Source organism: Falco rusticolus, chromosome 8 (genome assembly GCF_015220075.1).
Source record: "Falco rusticolus isolate bFalRus1 chromosome 8, bFalRus1.pri, whole genome shotgun sequence".
NCBI classification, from domain to species: domain Eukaryota; kingdom Metazoa; phylum Chordata; class Aves; order Falconiformes; family Falconidae; genus Falco; species Falco rusticolus.
The window spans coordinates 11445388-11455432 of record NC_051194.1 but is presented as its reverse complement, the minus strand read 5'-3'; the positions used below and the strand labels follow the sequence as shown (position 1 = coordinate 11455432).

The 10045-nt window shown below is 49.1% G+C and overlaps 1 protein-coding gene across 8 annotated transcripts in view; it reads left to right on the top strand.

Moving 5' to 3' along the window:
- Positions 1-519: 519 nt before the first annotated feature.
- CREBRF (CREB3 regulatory factor) overlaps positions 520-10045 on the top strand; it is a 29008-nt gene continuing 19482 nt past the window's right edge. For 6 of the 8 annotated variants that reach the window (XM_037396445.1, XM_037396444.1, XM_037396442.1 and 3 more), the window contains exon 1: positions 520-638. The gene's annotated coding sequence lies outside the window, so the exon portion shown is untranslated. Of the gene's footprint in view, positions 639-2945; positions 7838-10045 lie in introns of those variants that run through there. The other 2 variants (XM_037396447.1, XM_037396441.1) reach the window with 2 other exon arrangements.

Sequence of the window (10045 nt, the reverse complement as noted above, 5' to 3'; positions counted from 1 at the left end):
TTTCTTTGTATTGTAAGGGACTATGCATTTTAGGTACAGGGGAAAGAACTTTTGTTCTTTCACCACAGAGGGGTGAAATGCAGTTAAGTCATCTGAACAATAGAAGAAATATTCTTTACAAATAGTAAGATAATACAACTAGGGAAATTACTACTAGGAAGACCCAGCTGTTCTTAAGTGATGGAGGCCTAACACCCGTCCTTGTGAGAGGTGGCTCTGTGCATGGCTGGGGAAAGCACGAAAACCACGAGGCTGGCGGTAGCAGACGAACGGAGGAGCAGGGCCGGGCACAGTGTCAGGAGCGGCCCCCCCCCCCCCACAGCAGCGCCAACCAGCTGGGTGCGGCCCCCAGCACGCACTGTCCACGGGCACTCGCCACCCTGCCTTAAATACCCCCCGCGCGCCTCGCCGCCGTCACGTGATGAGGGAGGCCCCGGCAGGGCGGCGGCCGCCGATTGGCTGGCGCGGCCTTCCCCCCCCGCCCCCGCCCGCCCTCCCTCCCCACGTGAGGGGGGCGAGTCACGCGATTTCCGGGAACCCGTCAGGAAGGGACATAAACAAAACAAACCCCGAAGCCGCATGGAGGGTCCGGGCCGGAGCGCGCGGGGCGGCGCCCCCTGCTGAGCCCCGGCCGCCCGGTGAGTGCGGCCCGCGAGGGGCGGCCTTGGCCAGCGGCTGCGCCCTGGAGAGGCGGGAGGGCGGCGCGGGGTGCTGCGGGGCGCCCCGGGGGACGGGGCGTGGGGGGGTGCTGCGGGGGGCCCCGGGGGACGGGGCTGCCGGCCCGCTACCCCCGCTGGAGGGGCGGTGGCGAGCGGCGGGCGTCCCGGCGGGGAGGAGGCGGCGTTGGGGTGTGCGCGCCGGGCAGGGGGCTGCGGGGCGCGGGAAGGGGTGTGTCTGCCCGGCTGCCGGGCGCCGAGAAGGGGACGGGGATGGTGCACAGCGGACGGGAGCGGAGCGGAGCGGCGGGAGCCCACCGCCCCCTCGGCTCCCCTCGCTGCGCGGGGGGGTGTGGCCGCCGGTGCTGCGGAGAGCAGCTGTGCGCGGGGGGTGTCCGGCTCCCGGAGCTGAGGTTTCGGGCCCGGTGGCCGGAGGGGGTGGGCAGCGCCGATGTGGCTTGAGGGCGCGGTGAGAGGGGCTGCGGAGGGACGTGCAGGGGACGGAGCGCGGGTTTCGCAGCGAGTTGTCGGTGTCCCCTCCAGCCGCCGTCCGTCAGGGGCGGCCCGCGCCTTTACGGGGAAGCGGAGCTGGCAGCGAGCGGCGGGGAAGCGGAGGCGCCGTCCTGCCGGGGAGAGGGGCCGTGCCGGCTGTGCGGGGCGGAGGAGCTGCCGCGCCGGGGGTGGGGAGGGCTCGGCGGTCCCTGCGCTCTGGTGCTTTTCAGGCTCGGAGTCGCCTCCTCCGCTTTCGACCTGTTTGAATGCTTGGGACGGCCGGGGGGTGACCGTGGGGTTTCTCTGGCTGGGGCGTGCTTGTTGCTCGGCGGGGCAGCTGCGGTCCGTAGGGATAGCTGCGGGGCCCGAGGAGGTGGAGAGGGGTCCCGGCCCGGCGGAGGGGGCTCCGCGAGTGGCGGGGCAGGGCGGCGGGAGGGACTCCGCTCCGACACGGCTTTTTATGTAACGGACCGGAGCGGGAGGGGGGGTACGAAGGCTCACTGGCGAACCGCAGCCCCGGCCGCTCGGGAAGGGGCTCCCCGCGGGCAGCGGGGGCTGCGCTCCGGGGGAGGCCGCGCCGACCGCCCCCGGCCCTCGCGTGGGCCGCAGGGCGGGGGCTGCCTCCCGCGGGGCAGGGAAGCCCTCCGCGCCCTCTCCGCCACGCCGGGGCCGGGGGCAGGCCGGCGCGGGCTCGCAGCGCCCCACAGGCGGGCGGACGCGGCTCGGCTGCGCTCGGGGGGGCCCGGGGCTGCGGCCGGTCCCCTCCGGAGCGGCGGAAGGGGGTTTGTTTACATGTCGCCTCACCCTAGCTTGAAAGGGCCGCTGGGCGGGTGAGCGGCGTGGGCGGCGGCGAATGGGAGCGCGCGTGGCTGAGGAGCGAGCCATTGAGCGGGCGGGGAGGGCGGGGCGGGGCGGTGGTGGCCGGGCTAGGCTGCGCTCCGCGCTGGCTGGCGGGGCGGCCATGTTGGTTGGGAGGTGTGTTAGTGGGTCAGGGGCGGGGGCGCGGTGTGGGCTGGGGCCGAGCTGCCCCTCCGAGAGCTGCTCCCTCCGAGAGCTGCCATGCCGCTGCCCGCGGGAGGGACGGGGGGCTGCAGCAGTGCCGCTGGCTGCTGGTACCTGCGGCCCCGTCTCTCCGGAGCGCTTTGCCTCCGGAGCCTGTCACTGCTGGGGGTCGGGCCGCCGGGGTCCGCAGGCGCGGCCGAAACCGGCCGGCAGCCGGTGACAGCCGGGGGTGGGGTCGGGCGGCTCCCGAACACAGGTGGTCCCGTTCCCCACCTCTGAGAGGAGACGGGCCACGTTCCTGCCGCCTGCTGTGCGCCAGTTCCCACAGACTGTGCTTATAAGACACCGGTAACTCCCCCGGGCCGCTCAGGAGCCGCCTCGGGTGCGCCTCCGGCGTTCGGTGTCTCCCCACACGGGCGCTGGGCACTTCTCCACGCCTGGATTAAGCTCACACAGGCTTCTGAGTGGGGGGGCTGCTCGCCAAACCCCCTCGTGTCACCAAGGGCCGAAGCCTGGACTTTTATTTCCCCCCCGCCCCGAGGGTGAGTGTAGGAGCCCGCGGTTCGGTCGCTGAGGTGCAGCGTGGCCAGGCCAGCCCACGGGATTCCTCAGGGAATTGTCTGATGTAACCGATCAGATATCAAAGATAACTTCGCGACCAGCATTCACTGTGTCACACACGCTCCGGTATGAAACATGGGCTCTTTTTCAGGTTTCTCTACGTGACAGGCTGAAGTTTCAGTCGTTCAGCCAAACCAGCTGAAATGTTAACTTCTTGTTTAGAGTAAGCAAAATCTTTGTTGTTGCCACTTGAGGGTAACTTCTTGAAATCGGGTTCTGATACTGTCTTTCAAACACTTAAAATGTTTTGGAGTTGATGACAAAAAGGCCTTTGGCCTAAGGTCGCTTAACCAAGTGCTTCTGCATGGCCTTGTGGGGAGAGTTAATTGTTATTATTATGCCTGTGTTCTCATAGTAAGAATTACAGAGAGGCAGGCACAGGTGCTTTAGAAACTTGGCCGATTTTTATTGTTGGCAACTTAAATGAGAAGTCAGAAATTCTATGGGTAATACATTGGGTCATAGTTTTAGCAGGAAAGGTTTCTTGTAGAAATACCAATGTTCAGTGATAATACTTTCTAGAGGCGTGAATAATAAGGCAGAGACCTCATACAGTGCTTTGTAGCCAGTAGTTTACCTGAGCAAAGAAAGAATTGTTCTGGTTTTGATGGGAGATAAATCTGCAGCAAAGGTATCAAGCTGTTGAACATCCTCGCCGTGTTTTTTTAAATAATGAGAGTGGCAAAGAGCTTCTTGAAGGACAAAGGTTTGAAGTCCCTTCAGTGTTAGCAGGAATTAATTGGGTATAAATAGAAGCTTCTGTCCAGCTAATGGACTGGTACATAATGTGTGGCGCAAGTGAGGGAACACAGTGGTTTAGATTCGTATGACTTGCATGTCCATACTGTGTGCTTCGTGAAGCATTTGGTGCCTCATAAGAAGTGCTTGAAAGTTGGTATTGGCTTGAAAGTCAAACCAAAAGTTTTCTGAAAATCATACATTTTAAGGTGTAGACCTTGCTATAATAAATTGCCTGAATATATTATTACATATATATATATTAAAAAATACTCCTGTTCTGAACTCTTACGTTGCAGTTTTTTACTTTTTGGACTGTTTTGACTGATGCATTTTTCTGATTTGTTGCTGACTTTGAAGTATGGTGTACTGGTAACCAATTTCTAACCAAAGTATAACAAAGCATAATCTTACAGTATGAAGAGTAGACTAGATCGTACCATTCTCTTCATCATAAGAGGGTTTTTTCTGAGAACTTTAGAATTATTTTTTTTTCTTACCTTGAAAGACTTTGCACTGTTAGAAAAAAATACAGAAGCGCGTGTCATGTAGGAATGCAGAATATTGCTGGAGACTGTAAGCTAAATTGTTGTCTAGTTTTGCTTTTGTTTTCTGTCTTTGCTTTGGCCACATTCTGCCTCAGGGGAAGTCTCTGGCTCAGAAAAAGATCAACTCCCCTAACTCTACGATGGCATTTTAATAAAGATTTATGCAATTCATATTTTAACAATAAAAACTGTTTAAATTTAGTGTGTTAATATAGTTCTAATAAGTTTAACACACTGCATGTCCCACTCTTGGCACTAAAATAATAATAAAATCTCAGTCTTTGCTCCACAATGTACAGAAAAGGTAGCACTTCTAGTAGAAATATGTTATTCTGTGCATAGTCGTTATAAAATATGTAGATGCAATACGTTGTTTGTTGGATAAAAAAAAACCTAAACTTTTTTTTTTTTCTGCCTCTTGCATGATGATCAGTTATTGGCATCTGCCTGTTTGCGTATGCAGTTGCACTGAAGTAGAATACCCCCCAAAGCTGGGTAGAAGGCATTGAGGTGTAGGGGTATTCGTTCAGACAAAGAATGTAGTGCTGTATTCTTTTTGGTAATTCATCAGCTCTTTCACCTCAGGTGAAAGCATGTGTGATTGGAGACCAGAGCTTCTGTTTAGTGGTATCACTTCCGGATATTGAAGTTCATCTGCTGTGAGCAAGTAGGATCAGAAGAATAATTGGTGGGGGAGGCCAGCAGAGAAAAAGGAACAAAGACAGGGAAGTAGCAGTTCCTTCTCCTGAAGGGAAGAGGATTGAAAGAAGTGAAACAGTCTTCATATCCTTAGTTCTTTTACATGGCAATGCTCCATCAGACTTAGGGTCTGGGTGTCTTAAGCAGGTGTTGTTTGCTCTTCAGGGTAAAGAGAGCAAAAGGCATAGTGTCTTAGATGCTTATGCTGGCATTTTAGTACAAATACATCACTGAGAAGGTAGAGGGAGTTGGCTTCTTTGGATGAGCAGGTGAATGAGGCTACTGTTGGTGGAAGCAGGGAAGACCTCCTACAAGAGCTGACCTGCTACAAAAAAAAAAAAAAAACACCAAACGCAAAACCCAACAACAAACAAAACGAACAAAAAAAGAAAGGGGGAAAAAAAGGGGGGGGGGGGAAACCCCAGAAAATAAAACTTACTGTCTTTGTGGTGAGGAGAAAAGTACAGTAATTTTTCAAAGGCTGGCTGATAACTGAAGATTCATGTAGAAGGAAGAAAAAAACCTTGATAGTAAGTTCTGCACTTGAAGACTGCATTGAGCAAAGTTTGTTCTGTAATACAAAACAGTCACAAACTGGAAGGAAAAAAAGGTTTAAGAGAAGTGTAGAACTTCTTGCATCTCTAACTGTAGTACTTCATAAAATGTCCAGATACAGCAAACGCTACATAATACATAATGGTTCTTTTAAAATATGTGGTATAGGTTTTGTACATTCTCTGAAATTCTGAATTTGGCATTTTGAATGTTTTAGCCTGAGTTTCTAGGTTTATCATTGGCAAGCTCTTGTGACATGCTATTTTTTTCTCTGCATCAAAAATGTAACTTCGACAAACTGTACGATGCAGGCACCATCATGAAAAGTGTAATTGTTCGTGTAATGTATTTATAACAGGCATTTAGCTGCTGTGATAATAAGCACTGTACAATCAGCAGAATGGTATAGCGATGCTCTGTGTGCTTTTCAAATGGTACAAAATACACATCTGAATTGAGACAGAAATAGCAGCTTTAGTTACAGCTACAGTACAAATGATTCATACAGGTGACTGAGGGAGATTTCAGAGTTGTCAAGCTGAAAGCTGGCAGTTTAGTTTTTTCTCTTATAGGGGCTTCTTTGGAGATAATGTATTGTCACAGAAGGGTGGTTTACTAGTCTAGGGAAGCGGCACGTGCATGGTAACTGCCGTGCGTCCCTTTAATGCTGCACAGTTTGAGTTTAGGTCCTGCTGCCTGCCAATTTAAATGTACTGCTGCGTCAGTGATGTCATGTAATAAGCTTGCTACTGGATTGTTTGAAGTTTGGCCTTCCCAGGTGTCTTGGGACCACTGTTAAACTACTCTAAATGCACATTTCCAAAAAGTAAATGTAAATGCAGAGGATTTTTTCATTAGGATTTGTCTCTGTAAAGCAGGTTTTGGTTGCTTATTGATGACTGATGGGGATTTTAACCAATGCATATATACATGCCTCCATCAGTACCCCAAATTCTTAAATGTTAGATGAACATAGCAGTTCCTGAGATGTCTTGCCTTTCTCACCAAGTGAACAAGCAAGCCTCCCAGGAGCAGGGCGCAGCTCTGTACTGATGTGACTCAAGAATCTGCAGACACGGAACCAGCTCAGGGACTGGCTCCTTAATCACCTTAATCTGATTTAACTGCAGGCTGCTGCCAAAAGGAGTGGCGGCACCCTGCCCGGTGCCTCGGGCTGTATATTCCACCTGCGATTCAGTTGTGAAGCAAATGCAGGATTTCTTAACCTCTTATCTCTGCATTTGGGAAGGGCTGATGTAAGGCATTAATGAAAATTGTCATGAAGTAGAAATTCCTGCTATATTTATCTTCAGTAATTCTTATACCGCTATTCTTGAGCTGTGCCACAGATCTTTCAGTTCATTCAAATCTGTATTCATTATAGATAACGTAACAACTGTACTAATCTGTTCTAACTCAGTCTTGGGCTGAGACTGCCAATAATAAATTCTGTAAAAATGGGACTTCAGCTGCAGTCTACAGAGTTAATTTCCTTCACAGTGAGTTCAGATTTTACATCTGTGCTTCCGTGTGTGTCATTGACTTCTGCTTTACATCTTTATTTACCAGTTCATGAAAAAATACTGGTAGTTAAATGTGAACACCAGTCTTTTAATGAAGATTCTTGATGATTCTGAAAAATTTAGAAACCAGTGGGAAGTGGGTCTGCTTTGTTGGGAGCATGAAGCATGCCTAGATTGGGCAGCTCCCTGAGGCAGTGTCTTTCTTTTTATGGCTTCACCATGTTTCCCCTCTCCACAGAGCTATCAAGAAGAATCTTATGTTGTAGAATACTTGAATAGATCCTAATGGGATTCAAATCACATTTAAATAATAATATTATAAAATGTCAAGAATGAAATATAATTACAGGAACAATCAGATTAGCTGATACACTGCTTTGACCCCAGAGGACGTGCACTGTCATTCTTAAATGGTGCTATAACTTTATAGCTAAAAGATCACTCCAGTCTTTGAGATGTTGAAAATATTTTTAACATTTATTGTCTGTTTTGAGGGGTTTTAAATAAATAATTCAAAAGCCCCCTGGTCATGACACTTGGAAGCATTGGTTGGTTGAAATCAGTGTCAGTACAGGTTAAGTTTCTCCCCTCTTTCCTTGCTGTGTATGAAACACAGTGGAATGGCTTGAGGAATTCCCCCTCCCTGGCAGTGCGTGGGGCCAGGCTGGATGGGGCTCTGAGCACCCTGCCCTGGTGGAAGGTGTCCCTGCCCGTGGCGGGGGGTGGGGTGGGAACTAGATGGTCTTTCAGGTCCCTTCCAACCCAACCCATTCTGTGGTTCTACGAAGTAAGTGTTCTAACAAAACCCTAACAAAGAATAGCTGGCCAGGAAGCAGCAAACATCTCCTTTCTGTTCTCTTAACGTCATGCAGTAGCAGGACTTTGACAGTCTCCCGTGTGAATGCAGACGGTGGTGGTGTTCTTGGTGTTGATGTCAAAAGTATTAATCTGATGTTCTGTTGAAAAAGGCATCGATCTCTGCTGTTCTCATATGGAGAGTAAGGTACTAAGGTGTTAAAGACTATATCCTTCTTGCCTCTTCCTTAGCATAGGAGAACATAGTTTATTTAAGAACAAGCCCTTTCTCCTAGATCAGATGAGCCTGAAAAGTGAATTAGTCATTCATGCCACATGTAACAACACAGGAAGGACTAGTTCTGCTGCAGTGTGGCCTTTGTGGGGTGAAGGGAGATGGAGGTTGTTGAGACACGTTGCCCTGGGGCACAAACTTAAGTTTAAATGTATTTATCCTAAAACTTTAGGATAAGGAAAAAGAGTTCCCTGGAAATTTTAGAGCAGAAAGAAAATTTTCTCAGAAGGGGCTGGCCCTGAATTGACACAGGGCCTTACAAGAAATGTCTTGCTTTGGCAGTGGTAGCATGGTTTTACTGAGAACATGTGTGTAACTGGGGTTGTAATTGTTCTTCATATTTTAGCTATTATTTGAAAATCAGTATGTTTTGATAAGTAAAGACTTTTTTGTATAGTTTCTCTTTTTACCACAATCTGATGGTGTATATGCTGAATTTAACAAAATAGTTGTATCTTAAAGGAGGAATAAGTGCAGGGATGGTGTCATGTGCTGGTGAGAGCAGGGTTCTGAGCGTAGCTCTGCTGTAGAAGAACACTTCTACTTGGCTATTTGTTTTTCAAAACAAGCAAATAAACACAGCCTGAACAAATTGCACCAAAGTCCGACTTAGGAGCAATGCTGAGTGAAGAATTTTGCTCAAAGAAACAAATAGTTTTTAACTGATGTTGTGGTTTAAACCCAGCCAGCAACTAAGCCCCACGCAGCCACTCGCCCACTCCCTCCTGCTGGGATGGGGGAGAGAATTGGAAGGGTAAAAGTGATAAAACTTGTGGGTTGAGATAAAGACAGTTTAACAGGTAAAACAAAAGTCATATGCACAAGCAAAGGAAAGCAAGGAATGCATTTATCGCTTGCCATGGGCAGGCAAGTGTTCAGCCATCCCCAGGAAAGCAGGGATTCACCACACAGTTGCTTGGGAAGGCAAATGGCATCACTCCGAATGTCCCCCCCCCTGCCCTTCTTCTTCCCCAGCTCTTTATTGCCGAGCCATGTGGTGTGGAATAGCCCTTTGGTCAGTTGGGGTCAGCTGTGCCAGCTGTGTCCCCTCGCAACTCCTTGTGCCCCCCCCGTCCTCCTCGGGGGGCGGGAGGCAGCAAAGCCCTTGGCTCCGGGTAAGCGCTGCTCAGTGGCAACTAAAACATCCCTGTGTTACCAGCACTGGTTTCTGCACAAATCCAAAACATAGCCCCATACCAGCTACTGTGAAGAAAACTAACTCTCTTCCAACCAAAACCAGCACAACTGGTAATGCTGAAAAACTGTACACGTATGATGATTCAGGTTTTTGATTATGCCCCTCTAATGCTGCTATTTTGTTAAAGAGGCTTTTTATATAAGGGTAGGGATCCTGCAGGCAAGCAAGACAGAAAGCAGCATCCCTGAAGACAGTGTAGTTACATTACATACTAAGGTTTCATACCATTAATGATTTTTTTTAATTGGTTTTCATATAACATTGTTCTTTTTTTACTTCCTGTTACTTTTTGTAAGTCTTTTGTCATACTTTTAGTGTAGGTATAGTTCCTGATGTTTGTGCTAAGGTGCTTGCTTTTCTATAGTTCATTTTTTCCTTACATTGTGTAAGAATGCAGGATTAAGCAGGGTATGAGGCTCAGAAAAATAGATATAAACTGAAGTAGCAGCGGGTCTATAGAAACTACTAAACTGTTAAAATTACTAATAGATAAATTGGACCAATTTGAACATGTGCCTTGAAATTAATAGAGAAAATATTTTATTAAGCAGCTCTGAATTTGGCACAATTTTTAGTTTGTTCTATTAGGGAAGTCTATGTCTTCCCTTCCTCTGCTGCTGGGCGGTGAGCGTGCTTGCTGTAATCCCTCTGCCACTAGATGTTGCTGTATGAGTGATTGATACAATCTTATCTGATGCTGGATGGATTAATAATATTTTAAGCAAAGGAAGAGATCCAGCTGAAACAGTATTACTGCCTATTCCAAAATAAGTATTTTGAGACGTTTGCCTGAGACATTTTTAGATTTTATTGGCTCTTTTATATTAGTCATAAAGATTGTTTCTCTCTTGTATACCCAGCAGTACGCTAGGCGTCATTTCCAATTAGGCAGACTTTTCTTTTCATATGTCTGTAGAGCTCGT